General features: G+C 52.2%; 4 non-coding genes across 4 annotated transcripts; all 4 read left to right on the plus strand.

Moving 5' to 3' along the window:
- The first annotated feature begins 2,279 nt into the window (after positions 1–2,279).
- Positions 2,280–2,352, plus strand: trnat-cgu (transfer RNA threonine (anticodon CGU)). The gene has a single exon. It is a non-coding gene; the product is annotated as a tRNA-Thr (tRNA).
- Positions 2,353–3,316: 964 nt separating this feature from the next.
- On the plus strand, positions 3,317–3,389 carry trnat-agu (transfer RNA threonine (anticodon AGU)). Its single transcript has one exon. It is a non-coding gene; the product is annotated as a tRNA-Thr (tRNA).
- A 3,381-nt stretch (positions 3,390–6,770) lies between these two features.
- Positions 6,771–6,843, plus strand: trnat-ugu (transfer RNA threonine (anticodon UGU)). Its single transcript has one exon. It is a non-coding gene; the product is annotated as a tRNA-Thr (tRNA).
- Positions 6,844–11,610: 4,767 nt separating this feature from the next.
- Positions 11,611–11,683, plus strand: trnai-aau (transfer RNA isoleucine (anticodon AAU)). The gene has a single exon. It is a non-coding gene; the product is annotated as a tRNA-Ile (tRNA).
- The last annotated feature ends 2,374 nt before the right edge of the window (positions 11,684–14,057 follow it).

Here is a 14,057-nt window from a genome sequence, read left to right on the forward strand (position 1 = left end):
CTGTCTCCACTCCCCTCCCTCATCCCTTTCCCTTCTTCCCTCGCTCTCGCTCTCCACTTTCCCATCAGACTCTCCCCCTCCCCACCTCTCCCATTGCCCCCCTCTCTCTCCCATTCCCCCCCTCTCTCTTCTTCCCCCGCTCTACCTTCCCCCCTCGAGGGACAGAGTGAGAAGGTGAGAGACAGAAAGAAAGAGAGTGAGATTGAAAGAGACAGAGAGAAAGAGAGATTGGGACAGAGTGTGACTGAGTTGCCTTGGGATGTTTTACTACGTGAAAGACCCGATATATCGATGTTGAGAGGCGAATATTGAAGAGACGGAGGCAGGAGTCTGGGGGATGAGACACAATCTGAGCGTTTCACTGACCCCTCCTCATTCTTCAAACACACAGCACTAACTGGGGAATGACCCACAGCCCAGGGCAGGTGGTTGCATAGCTCAGGGGTTAGAGCACTGGTTTAGTAAATCAGGGGTTTTGAGTTCAAATCTCACTGGGGCTTACTCAAAATTAGTTCAGTATTTAAATTTACTGTCAATTAATAACAGCCTTTATTATAAATATTAAACAGCTCTGAGAATGACCGTAAAACAGCAGATTCTTGTCTCTCTTGCACTCTCTCTCCCTTCCCCATCACGACCTGTTCTACATCTTTATCTCGCTTTCCCCGTCTCTCACTCATTCCCCTCTCCCCTCCCTCGCCTCACCCTCTCTCTTCCCCCCACTCTCCCCTTCCCCCCCTCTCTCACTCCTTCCCCCCCTCTCTCTCCTTCCACACACTCTCTCCCCTTCCCCCTTTCTCTCACTCATTCCCTCTCTTGCTTTCCCCTTCCCCTCTCTCTCTCACCTATTTCGCCTCTCTCCCCTTCACTCCCTACTTTCATTCTCTCCGCACTCCTTCCCCTTTCTCTCCGCACTCCTCTATCTTCCCTCTCTCCCCTCCCCCTCTCTCTGATACCCACTCTGTTCCCCATCTCTCCCCTTCCCCCTCTGCCTTTTCACTCTCCCTCTTCCCTCCCCTCATGTCTCTTTCCTCCCCTCTCTTCCTCCTCCTCTCTCTCTCTTTTCCCTTTCTTTTTAGATTCTCGCCTTCCCATCTCTCTCCCCTTCCCCTCTCTCTCCCTCCATTCCCCCCTCTCTCTCCCCTTCCTTTCCCCCTCTTTCCCCCTCCCTCCTCTCACTGGGGCCTACTCAAAATTAGTTTAGTATTTCAATCCAGTCTGTCCAACCCCGTCAGAATTTTATACGTTTCAATCAGATCTCCACTCATTCTTCTAAACTCCAGTAAAAACAGGCCCAGTCGACCCAATCTCTCCTCATACCACAGTCCTGCCATCCCAGGAATCAGTCTGGTGAACCTTCGCTGCACTCCCTCTATGGCAAGTATATCCTTCCCCTCTCTCACTCTCTCTCCCCTTCCCCCTCTCTCTCTCCTTCCCCCCTTCACTCCCCTTCCACTCTCTATCTCCCCTTCCCCTTCTCTCTCCCCTTCCACTCTCGATCTCTCCCTCTTCCCCTCTCTCCCCTTCCCGCTCTAATTTCCTTCTCTTCCCTCTCTCTATCCACTCCCCCACTCTCTCAACCCCTCTGCTCTTTCTCTCTCCCGTCCCCTCTGTTTCCTGCCCTCCCTCCCCATCCCCACTCTCTCTCCCTTCCTGTCTCCCCTTCCCCATCTCTCTCACTCCTTCCCCTTTCTCTCCCCTTAAGCTCTATCCCCTCCCCTCTCTCACACACCTTCCCCTCTCTCTCCCCCCCCTTCCAAGCTTTCTCTCTGTCCATCCCCTCTCTCTCTTTCCCCTTCCCCCTCTCTCCCGTTCTTTATCTCTCTCCCCTTCCTCCCTCTCTCCCTCTCCCCCTCTCTCTCTCCTTCCACTCTCTGTCTCCCCGTCCCTTACCCCTCTTTCCCCTCCCCGTCTCTCTCTCCCCTTCCCACTCTCTGTCACTCCTTCCCACTCTCTGTCACTCCTTCCCCCTCTCTCCCCTTCACTCTCTATTTTCATTCTCTCCCCATTCCTTCCCCTCTCTCTCCTTCCTTCACTATCATCCCTCTCTCTATCCCATCCCCTCTCTCCGCTACCCATTCTCTCACCCCCTCTGCCTTTTCACTCTCCCTTTCCCTCTCCCGTCCCCTCTCCCACTCTCTCTCCCCAACACCCTCTCTCTTCCTCCCTGTACGCCCTTCCCCCGCCTCTCTCTCCTTCCCCTCTCTCTCACTCCTTCCACTCTCTCTTTTCCCTTGCCCTCTCTTTCCTGCTTCTTCCCCAATTTTCCCAGAACAGGTGGCTCCATTGCTAAGGGGTTAGAGCACTGGTCTCGTAAACCAGGGGTCGTGAGTTCAAATCTCACTGGGGCCTATTCAAAATTAGCTCAGTATTTAAATTCACTGTCAATTAACAAGTGCTTTGTAAGTATTATGATATTAAACAGTTCTGAGACCGACCCTGAAACAAAGGGCTTCCGCCTTCCCCATCACGTCCTGTTGTACATCTTTTTAGGTAAGGAGACCAAAACTGTGCACAATACTCCAGGTGTGGTCTCACCAAGGCCCTGTATAACTGGAGTAAGACATCCTTGCTCCTGGACTCAAACCCTCTTGCAATGAAGGCCAACGTACCATTTATCTTCCTAACTGCTTGCTGCACCGGCATGGCTGCTTTCAATGACTCTCTCCTTCCCCCTCTCCCCTTCCCCTCTCTCTCTCACTCCTTCCCCCTCTCCCCTTAAACTCTCTTTTCCCTTTCCACCCCTCTCTCTTCCCTGCCCCTCTTTCTTCCTCCCTCTGTCTCCCCTTCCCCTCTCACTCATTCCTTCCCCTCTTCCTTTTCATTTTCTCCCCTCCTCTCTCTCGCCTCCCTCTCCTTCTCCCTCGCTTCCCCTGTCTCCACTCCCCTCCCTCATCCCTTTCCCCCCTTCCCTCACTCTCGCCCTCCCCTTTCCCATCAGACTCTCCCCCTCCCCACCTCTCCCATTGCCCCCCTCTCTCTCCCATTCCCCCCCTCTCTCTTCCCTTCTCCCTCTCTCCCCATCCCCCTCTCTACCTTCCCCCCTCGAGGGACAGAGTGAGAAGGTGAGAGACAGAAAGAAAGAGAGTGAGATTGAGAGAGACAGAGAGACAGAGAGATTGGGACAGAGTGTGACTGAGTTGCCTTGGGATGTTTTACTACGTGAAAGACCCGATATATCGATGTTGAGAGGCGAATATTGAAGAGACGGAGGCAGGGGTCTGGGGGATGAGACACAATCTGAGCGTTTCACTGACCCCTCCTCATTCTTCAAACACACAGCACTAACTGGGGAATGACACAGCCCAGGGCAGGTGGCTCCATAGCTCAGAGGTTAGAGCACTGGTCTAGTAAACCAGGGGTCGTGGGTTCAAATCTCACTGGGGCCGACTCAAAATTAGCTCAGTATTTAAATTCACTGTCAATTAACAGGATGTTTAATTATAAATATTAAATAGCAACGAGACCAACCCTGAAACTACAAGCTACACTCTCTTTCTCTTTTTTCCCCATCACGACCAGTCGACATCTTTTTATCCCTCCCTCCCTTTCATGCTATCTCTCTTTCCACGTCTCTCATTTATCCTCCTCCCTCGCCTCACCCTCTCTCCCTCCTCCCTCTCTGCTCCCCTCCCTCCTCTCTCTTTTCCCTTTCATTTCAGATTCTCCCCTTCTCCCCCTCTCTATCCTTCCCCTTTCTCTCTCCCCTGCCTCCTCCCTCACTCTCTTTCCCAACTTTCTCCCATTCCCGTCTCTCCCCTTCCCCCACTCTTTCTCACTCCTTCCACATCACTCCTCTTAACCTCTCTTGCACCTTCCCCAACTCCCTTCCCCACCCTCTCTCCCTCCCTTCCCCACTCTCTAGCCTTCCCCTACCTCTCTTTCCCCCTCTCCCTCTCTCTCCCCTCCCTTTCTCTCTCCCCTGCCCCCTCCCTAGTGGAGTGCCGCAGGGTTCAGTGCTGGGACCCCAGCTCTTTACAATATACATCAATGATTTGGATGAAGGAATTGAGTGTAATATCTCCAAGTTTGCAGATGACACTAAACTGGGTGGCGGTGTGAGCTGTGAGGGGGACGCTAAGAGGCTTCAGGGTGACTTGGACAGGTTAGGTGAGTGGGCAAATGCATGGCAGATGCAGTATAATGTGGATAAATGTGAGGTTATCCACTTTGGGGGCAAAAACGCGAAGACAGAATATTATCTGAATGGTGACAGATTCGGAAAAGGGGAGGTGCAACGAGACCTGGGTGTCATGGTACATCAGTCATTGAAAGTTGGCATGCAGGTACAGCAGGCGGTGAAGAAGGCAAATGGTATGTTGGCCTTCATAGCTCGGCGATTTGAGTTTCGGAGCAGGGAGGTCTTACTGTAGTTGTACAGGGCCTTGGTGAGGCCTCACCTGGAATATTGTGTTCAGTTTTGGTCTCCTAATCTGAGGAAGGACATTCTTGCTATTGAGGGAGTGCAGCGAAGGTTCACCAGACTGATTCCCGGGATGGCGGGACTGACATATGAGGAGAGACTGGAGCAACTGGGGCTTTATACACGGGAGTTTAGAAGGATGAGAGGGGATCTCATAGAAACGTACAAGATTCTGACGGGACGGGACAAGTTAGATGCGGTTAGAATGTTCCCGATGTTGGGGAAGTCCAGAACCAGGGGTCACAGTTTAAGGATAAGGGGTAAACCATTTAGGACTGAGATAAGGAGAAACTTCTTCACTCAGAGAGTTGTTAACCTGTGGAATTCTCTACCGCAGAGAGTTGTTGAGGCCAGTTCATTGGATATATTTAAGAAGGAGTTAGATGTGGCCCTTACGGCTAAAGGGATCAAGGTATTATGGAGAGAAAGCAGGAAAGGGGTACTGAGGTGAATGATCAGCCAAGATCTTATTGAATGGTGGTGCAGGCTCGAAGGGCCGAATGGCCTACTCCTGCACCTATTTTCTATGTTTCTATGTTTCAATGTTTCTTCCCCCTCTATCTCCCCTCCCCCTCTCTCTCACTCCTTCCCCCTCTATCTCCCCTCCCCCTCTCTCTCACTCCTTCCCCCTCTCTCTCCCCTCCCCCTCTCTCTCACTCCTTCCCCCTCTATCTCCCCTCCCCCTCTCTCTCACTCCTTCCCCCTCTATCTCCCCTCCCCCTCTCTCTCTCTCTCACTCCTTCCCCCTCTATCTCCCCTCCACTTCTCTCTCACTCCTTCCCCCTCTCTCTCCCCTCACCCTCTCTCTCCCCTTCCACACTCTCTCTCCCCTTCCCCTCCCTCTCTTTCCCCTCCCTCCCACCTCTCTCCCCTTCCCCTCTCTCTTGCTCCCTGTCTCCACTTCCCTCCCCTCTCTCTAACTCCTTCCCCTCTCTCTCTCTCACCTCTTTCCCCTCTCTCCCCTTCCCTTTCTCCTTTCACTCTCTCCCCATTCCTTCCCCTCTCTCTTTTCCCTTCCCCTCTCTTTCCTGCTCCTTCCCCTATCTTTCCCAGAGCAGGTGGTTCAAATCTCATTGGGGCCTACCCAAAATTAATTTAGTATTTAAATTCCCATCTCTAATTCATTATTCTCTCTTCAGCCTCTGCCTCTTCACTCCTCCACCCCATCCCGGTTATCTCTTTCTTTTCAGATTCTCCGCTTCTCCCTCTCTCTCTCTCCTTCCCCTCTCTCTATCTCCCCTTCCATTCTCCCCCCTCGCTCTCTCACTCCTTCCCTCTCTCTCTCCTTAATCTCGCTTTCTCCTTTCCCTCTCTCTCTCCCCTGCCCGTCTTTCTTCCTCGCTGTCTCCCCTTCCCCGTCTCTCTCCCTCACTTCCACTATCTCATTCCCCTTATCCTAGATCACTTTCCCCTCCTCCTTCTCTCTCTCCACTTCCCTTCTCTCTTCCTCCCTGTCTCTCCTTCCCCTCTTTCTCACTCCTTCCCCTCACTCTCTCCCCTTCCCGCTATCTCACTTTCTCTGTGCCTCACTCATTCCCCTGGCCCTCCATCCCCTCCACATCTCCCTCTCTGTCTCCCCTCCCCCTCCCCCTCTCTCTCTCCCCACTCTCTCCCCTTCCCCCTCTGCCTTTTCACTCTCCCTTTCCCTCTCCCTCTTCCCTCCCCTCCCCGTCTTCCTCCTCTCTCTCTCTCTCTTTACCCTTTCTTTTCGGATTCTTCCCTTCTCCCTCTCTCTCCCCTTCCTTTCTCTCTCCCCTGCGTCCTCCCTCTCTCGCCTTCCCCTCTCTCTCGCTCCTTCCCCTCTCTCTCTCACTCCTTCCCCATTCTTTCCACTTCCCCCTCTCTATCACTCCTTCCCCTCTCTTTCCTGTCCCCCTCTTTCCGCTGCCCACTTTCACACTCACTCTGCCTTTTCACTCTCCCTTTCCCTCTCCCTCTTCCCTCCCCTCCCCCTCTTCCTCCTCTCTCTCTCTCTCTTTACCCTTTCTTTTCGGATTCTTCCCTTCTCCCTCTCTCTCCCCTTCCTTTCTCTCTCCCCTGCGTCCTCCCTCTCTCGCCTTCCACTCTCTCTTGCTCCTTCCCCATTCTTTCCACTTTCCCCTCTCTATCACTCCTTCCCCTCTCTTTCCTGTCCCCCTCTTTCCGCTGCCCACTTTCACACTCCCTCTGCCTTTTCACTCTCCCTTTCCCTCTCCCGTGCCCTCTGTATCCTCCCCTCCCTCCATCTCGCCACTTCCCCTCTCTCTTCCTCCCTGTCTCCCCTTGCCCCTCTCTCTCACTCCTTCCATTCTCTCTTTTCCCTTCCCCTCTTTTTCCTGCTCCTTCTCCTGTCTTTCTCAGGGTAGGTGGATCCATAGCTCAGGGGTTAGAGCACTGGTCTTGTAAACCAGGGGTCGTGAGTTCAAATCTCACTGGGTCCTCCTCAAAATGTGCTCAGTATTTAAATTCACCGTCAATTAACAAGGGCTTTAATTATAAATATTAAACAGCTCCAAGACCGACCCTGGAACAACAGGTTCGACTCTCTCTCCCATTGACCCATTCTGCATCTTTTTCCCAATATCCCGCTTTCATTGTCTCTCACTCATTCCCCTCTCCCCCTTTTCCCCTCCCAACGCCTCAATCTCTCCCCAACCACTTCCTTCCCCCTCTCTCCCCTTCCCACTCTCCCTCTCCGCTCCCCTCTCTTTCCTCCCATCTCTCCCCTCCCTCCTCTATCTCTCTCTTTTCCCTTTCCTTTCAGATTTTCCCCTTCTCCCTCTCTCTCCCCTTCCCCTCTCTCCATCTCCCCTTCCATTCTCCGCCTCGCTCTCTCAATCCTTCCCTCTCTCTCCCCTTAACCTCTCATTCCCCTTTCCCTCTCTCTCTCTCCAGTTCCCCTCTATCTTCCTCCATGTCTCTCCTTCCCCACTTTCTCACTCCTTCCCCTCACTCTCTCCCTTTCCCGCTATCTCACTTTCTCTGTGCCTCACTCATTCCCCTTGCCCTCCATCCCCTCCACATCTCCCTCTCTGTCTCCCCTCCCCCTCTCTCTCTCTCCCCCCTCACTCCCCTTCCCCCTCTTCACTCTCCCTTTCCCTCTCCCTCTTCCCTCCCCTCCCCCTCTTCCTCCTTTCTCTCTCTCTCTTTACCCTTTCTTTTCCGATTCTCCCCTTCTCTCTCTCTCCCCTTACTTTCTCTCTCCCCTGCCTCCTCCCTCTCTCGCCTTCCCCTCTCTCTCTCTCCTTCCACTCTCTCTCACTCCTTCCCCACTCTTTCCCCTTCCCCCTCTCTATCACTCATTCCCCTCTCTTTCCTACCCTCTCTCCGCTACCCACTTTCACACCCCCTCTGCCTTTTCACTCTCCCTTTCCCTCTCCCATCCCCTCCCTTTCCTCCCCTCCCTCCGCCCTCTCTCCCCTTCCGCCTCTCTCTTCCTCCCTGTCTCCCCTTCCCCCTCGCTCCCTCACTCCTTCCCCTCTCTCTTTCCCCTTCCCCTCTCATTTCCGACTCTTTTCCCGCTCTCTCCCTCACTTCCACTATCTCATTCCTCGTATCCTAGATCTCTTTCCCCTCCCCCTTCTCTCTCTCCAGTTCCCCTCTCTCTTCCTCCCTGTCTCTCTGTCATATATGTAACCTCCATGTAACACCACTGCAATACTGAATAGACTTAAGCAATGCACATCTTGACCACAGGGGGCGAACTTGTGGGAGACACTCCTTACCTGGTCGTCCAGGTACATAAAGGGAGGTCCCACGCAGGGTCATCACCTCTTGGTCCTGTGAATAAAGGTACAGGTCATGGAGTGACCTCGTCCACAGAATTTGCCTCGTGTGGGTTTTGTGCCATTGAGAAAGAACTTTACGCTCTCATTCCCCACCTTTCTCACTCAATCCCTTCTCTCCTTCCCCCCTTTCTCATTCCTTCCCCTCACTCTCTCCCCTTCCCGCTATCTCACTTTCCCCGTGCCTCACTCATTCCCCTCGCCCTCCATACCATCCACATCTCCCTCTCTGTCTCCCCTCCCCCTCTCTCTCTCTCCCCCTCTCTCCCTTTCCCCCTCTGCCTTTTCACTCTCCCTTTCCCTCTCCCTCTCTCCTCCCTCCCCTCTCTTCCTCCTCTCTCTCTCTCTTTTTACCCTTTCTTTTCGGATTCTCCCCTTCTCCCTCTCTCTCCCCTTCCTTTCTCTCTCCCCTGCCTCCTCTTTCTCTTTCCTTCCCCTCTCGCTCTCCTTCCCCTCTCTCTCACTCCTTCCCCACTCTTTCCCGTTCCCCCTCTCTATCACTCCTTCCCCTCTCTTTCCTGTCCCCCTCTCTCCGCTGCCCACTTTCACATCCCCTCTGCCTTTTCACTCTCCCTTTCCCTCTCCCGTCCCCTCTCTTTCCTCCCCTCCTTCACTCCCCTCCGTCTCTCCCCTTCCCCTCTCTTTTCCTCCCTGTCACCCCTTCCCCCTCTCTCTCACTCCTTCCCCACTCTCTCCCCTTCCCCCTCTCTCTCACTCCGTCCCCTCCCTCTCTCCCCTTCCCCCTCTCTCACTCCTTCCATGCTCGCTTTTCCCTTACCCCTCCCTCTCTCTCTCCCCTTCCCTCTCTCTTACTCCTTCCACTCTCTCTTTTCCCTTCCCCTCTCTTTAGGTGTGCGTGCAATAAAGGTGCAGCAGTTATAATGGGTGACTTTAATATGCACATAGATTGGGCTAACCAAACTGGAAGCAATACGGTGGAGGAGGATTTTCTGGAGTGCATAAGGGATGGTTTTTTAGACCAATATGTCGAGGAACCAACTAGGGGGGAGGCCATCTTAGACTGGGTGTTATGTAATGAGAGAGGATTAATTAGCAATCTCGTTGTGCTAGGCCCCTTGGGGAAGAGTGACCATAATATGGTGGAATTCTGCATTAGGATGGAGAATGAAACAGTTAATTCAGAGACCATGGTCCAGACCTTAAAGAAGGCTAACTTTGAAGGTATGAGGCGTGAATTGGCTGGGATGGATTGGCGAATGATACTTAAGGGGTTGACTGTGGATGGGCAATGGCAGACATTTAGAGACCGCATGGATGAACTACAACAATTGTACACTCCTGTCTGGCATAGAAATAAAAAAGGGAAGGTGGCTCAACCGTGGCTATCAAGGGAAATCAGGGATAGTATTAAAGCCAAGGAAGTGGCATACAAATTGGCCAGAAATAGCAGAGAACCCGGGGACTGGGAGAAATTTAGAACTCAGCAGAGGAGGACAAAGGGTTTGATTAGGGCAGGGAAAATGGAGTATGAGAAGAAGCTTGCAGGGAACATTAAGACGGATTGAAAAAGTTTCTATAGATATGTAAAGAGAAAAAGGTTAGTAAAGACAAACGTAGGTCCCCTGCAGTCAGAATCAGGGGAAGTCATAACGGGGAACAAAGAAATGGCAGACCAATTGAACAAGTACTTTGCTTCGGTATTCACGAAGGAGGACACGAACAACCTTCCGGTTATAAAAGGGGTCGGGGGGTCTAGTAAGGAGGAGGAACTGAGGGAAATCCTTATTAGCCGGGAAATTGTGTTGGGGAAATTGATGGGATTGAAGGCCGATAAATCCCCAGGGCCTGATGGACTGCATCCCAGAGTACTTAAGGAGGTGGCCTTGGAAATAGTGGATGCGTTGACAGTCATTTTCCAACATTCCATTGACTCTGGATCAGTTCCTATGGAGTGGAGGGTAGCCAATGTAACCCCACTTTTTAAAAAAGGAGGGAGAGAGAAAACAGGGAATTATAGATCGGTCAGCCTGACATCGGTAGTGGGTAAAATGATGGAATCAATTATTAAGGATGTCATAGCAGTGCATTTGGAAAGAGGTGACATGATAGGTCCAAGTCAGCATGGATTTGTGAAAGGGAAATCATGCTTGACAAATCTTCTGGAATTTTTTGAGGATGTTTCCAGTGGAGTGGACAAGGGAGAACCAGTTGATGTGGTATATTTGGACTTTCAGAAGGCGTTCGACAAGGTCCCACACAAGAGATTGATGTGCAAAGTTAGAGCACATGGGATTGGGGGTAGTGTACTGACATGGATTGAGAACTGGTTGTCAGACAGGAAGCAAAGAGTAGGAGTAAATGGGTACTTTTCAGAATGGCAGGCAGTGACTAGCGGGGTACCGCAAGGTTCTGTGCTGGGGCCCCAGCTGTTTACACTGTACATTAATGATTTAGATGAGGGGATTAAATGTAGTATCTCCAAATTTGCGGATGACACTAAGTTGGGTGGCAGTGTGAGCTGCGAGGAGGATGCTGTGAGGCTGCAGAGCGACTTGGATAGGTTAGGTGAGTGGGCAAATGCATGGCAGATGAAGTATAATGTGGATAAATGTGAGGTTATCCACTTTGGTGGTAAAAACAGAGAGACAGACTATTATCTGAATGGTGACAGATTAGGAAAAGGGGAGGTGCAAAGAGACCTGGGTGTCATGGTACATCAGTCATTGAAGGTTAGCATGCAGGTGCAGCAGGCGGTTAAGAAAGCAAATGGCATGTTGGCCTTCATAGCAAGGGGATTTGAGTACAGGGGCAGGGAGGTGTTGCTACAGTTGTACAGGGCCTTGGTGAGGCCACACCTGGAGTATTGTGTACAGTTTTGGTCTCCTAACCTGAGGAAGGACATTCTTGCTATTGAGGGAGTGCAGCGAAGGTTCACCAGACTGATTCCCGGGATGGCGGGACTGACCTATCAAGAAAGACTGGATCAACTGGGCTTGTATTCACTGGAGTTCAGAAGAATGAGAGGGGTCCTCATAGAAACATTTAAAATTCTGACGGGGTTAGACAGGTTAGATGCAGGAAGAATGTTCCCAATGTTGGGGAAGTCCAGAACCAGAGGTCAAAGTCTAAGGATAAGGGGTAAGCCATTTAGGACCGAGATGCGGAGGAACTTCTTCACCCAGAGAGTGGTGAACCTGTGGAATTCTCTACCACAGAAAGTTGTTGAGGCCAATTCACTAAATATATTCAAAAAGGAGTTAGATGAGGTCATACTACTAGGGGGATCAAGGGGTATGGCGAGAAAGCAGGAATGGGGTACTGAAGTTGAATGTTCAGCCTTGAACTCATTGAATGGCGGTGCAGGCTAGAAGGGCCGAATGGCCTGCTCCTGCACCTATTTTCTATGTTTCTATGTTTCTATGTTTCTTTCCTGCTCCTTCCCCTGTCTTTTCCAAAACAGGTAGCTCCATAGCTCAGGGGTTAGAGCACTGGTTTAATAAACCAGGGGTCATGAGTTCAAATCTCAGTGGGGCCTACTCAATATTTAAATTTGCTGTCAATTAACCAGGGCTTTAATTATAAATATTAAACAGCTCTGAGACCAATCCTTCAACAACAGGTTCTCGTCTTTCTTACACTCTCTCTCCCCTTCCAAATCTCTCTATCACGACCCGTGCTACATCTTTTTACTCCTCTATCCCTTTCCCACTATCTCACTTTCCTCATCTCTCACTCTGTTGTGCATCTGTAAAACTTGCTCTCCCATGTTCCGCCACCAGGGAGCTCATCCCCTGAAGTCCCAAGGGATACCATTGGGAGCACTGTGTATAAGCCGCCCCTAAGGCCTGTTCCTCACTCTGGAGTGTCTTATTAAAGACAGAGGTCACTGTTACTGTAACCTCCCTGTGTGCAGTCTCATCTGTGTTAGGAACACAATACACTCATTCCCCTCTCTGTCACTCCATCCCCTCCCCCCTCTCTCTGTCTCCCCTCCCCCTCTTTCCACTACCCACTCTCACCCCCTCTCTTCCCTTCCCCCTCTGCCTTTTCCCTCTCCCTTTCCCTCTCCCTCTTACCTCCCCACCCCCCTCTTCCTCCTCTCTCTCTTTACCCTTTCTTTTGGGATTCTCCCCTTCTCCCTCTCTCTCCCCTTCCTTTCTCTCTCCCCTGCCCCTCCCTCTCTCTCCTGACCGTCTCTCCCCTTCCCCACTCTTTCTCTCCCCTCCCGCTGTCTCCCCTTCCCCTGTCTCATTCCTTCCCCCTCTCTCTCACCTTCCCCCTCTCTCTAACCTTCCCCCTCTCTCTCCCCTCCCCATCTCTTTCCTCTTCCCACTCTCTCTCACTCCTTCCACTCGCTCTTTTCCCTTCTCCCTCTCTTTCCTGCTCCTTCCCCTGTCTTTCCCAGAGCAGGTGTCTCCATAGCTCAGGGGTTGGAGCACTCGTCCAGTCAACCAAGGGTTGTGGGTTCAAATCGCACTGGGGCCTTTACATAATTAATTTAGTATTTAAATTCCTATCTCTAATTCATTATTCTCTCTTCCCTCTCCACTCTCCCACCCTCTCCCGGCTGTTTCTTTCTTTTCAGATTCTCCTCTTCTCACGCTCTCACTCCTTCCCCTCTCTCTCCACTTACCCCGCTTTCTCTCCTTCCATTCTCTGTATCCCCTTCCCCCCCTCTCTCTCTCTTCCACTCTCTCCCCTTCCCTCTCTAATTTCATTCTCTCCGCAGTCCTTCCCCTCCCTTTCCTTTCTCCTCTGTCTTCCCTCTCTCTATCCCCTCCCCCTCTCTCCGCTACCCACTCTGTCTTTTCCCTCTCCCATCCTCTCTCTTTCCTTCCCTCCCTCCCCATCCCCACCCCCACTCTCTCTCCCCTTCTCCTCTCTCTTCCTCCCTGTCTTCCCTTCCCCCTCGCTCTCACTCCTTCCCCTCCCTCTCCCCTTCCCCCTCTCTCTCACTCCTTCCCCTTTCTCTCCCCTTACGCTCTCTCCGCTCCCACTCTCTCCCACTCCTTCCCCTCTCTCCACCACCCCCCTTCCACACTCCCTCTCTGTCCATCCCCTCCCTCTCTTTCCCCAACTCCCTCTTTTCGCCCCTCTCTCTCTCCCCTTCCCCATCCACTCGCTTTCCCCTTCCCCTCTTTTTCCCACTCCTTCCTCTCTCTCCCTCTCTCTCCCCTTCCCCCTCTCTCTCCCCTTCCCCACTCTTTGCCCCCCCGCCTCTCTCATTCCTTCCTCTCTCACTCCCCCCTTTCCCCTCTCTCCCCTTCCCTCTCTACTTTCTTTCACTCACTTGTCCTCCTCTCTCTCCTTTGTCCTCTTTCTTCTCTCTCTCCCCTCCCCCTCTCTCCATTACCTACTCTCTCCCTCCGATCGCTCCTTCCCTCTCTGCCTTTTCACTCGCCCTTTCCCTTTCCCCTCCCCTCTCACCCCTCCCTCCTCTCTCGCTCTCTTTTCCCTTTCATTTCAGATTCTCCCCTTCTCCCTCTCTCTCCCCTTCCCTTTTCTCTCTCCCCTGCCTCCTCCCTCTCTTGCCTTCACATCTCTCTCCCCTTCCCCTCTCTCTCTCTCACTCGTTCCCTCTATTTCCCCTTCCCTCTCTCACTCCTACCTCTCTCTCCCTCCACTTCCCCTCCCTCTCTTCCACTCCCCCTCCCTCTCTCTCCACTTCCCCCTCTCTCTCACTCCTTCCACTCTCTCTTTTCCCTACCCCTCTCTTCCCTGCTCCTTCCCGTCTTTCACAGGGCAGGTGGCTCCATTGCTCAGGGGTTCGAGCACTGCTCCAGTAACCCAGGGGTCGTGAGTTCAAATCTCACTTGAAGCCTTCTCAAAATTAACTCTGTATTTAAATTATGAAGGGTGTCAAATATAAATATTAAACAGCTTTGAGACTGACCTTGGACCAACAATCT

This window comes from Pristiophorus japonicus, unplaced genomic scaffold, assembly GCF_044704955.1.
Source record: "Pristiophorus japonicus isolate sPriJap1 unplaced genomic scaffold, sPriJap1.hap1 HAP1_SCAFFOLD_859, whole genome shotgun sequence".
Classification (NCBI taxonomy): Eukaryota; Metazoa; Chordata; class Chondrichthyes; family Pristiophoridae; genus Pristiophorus; species Pristiophorus japonicus.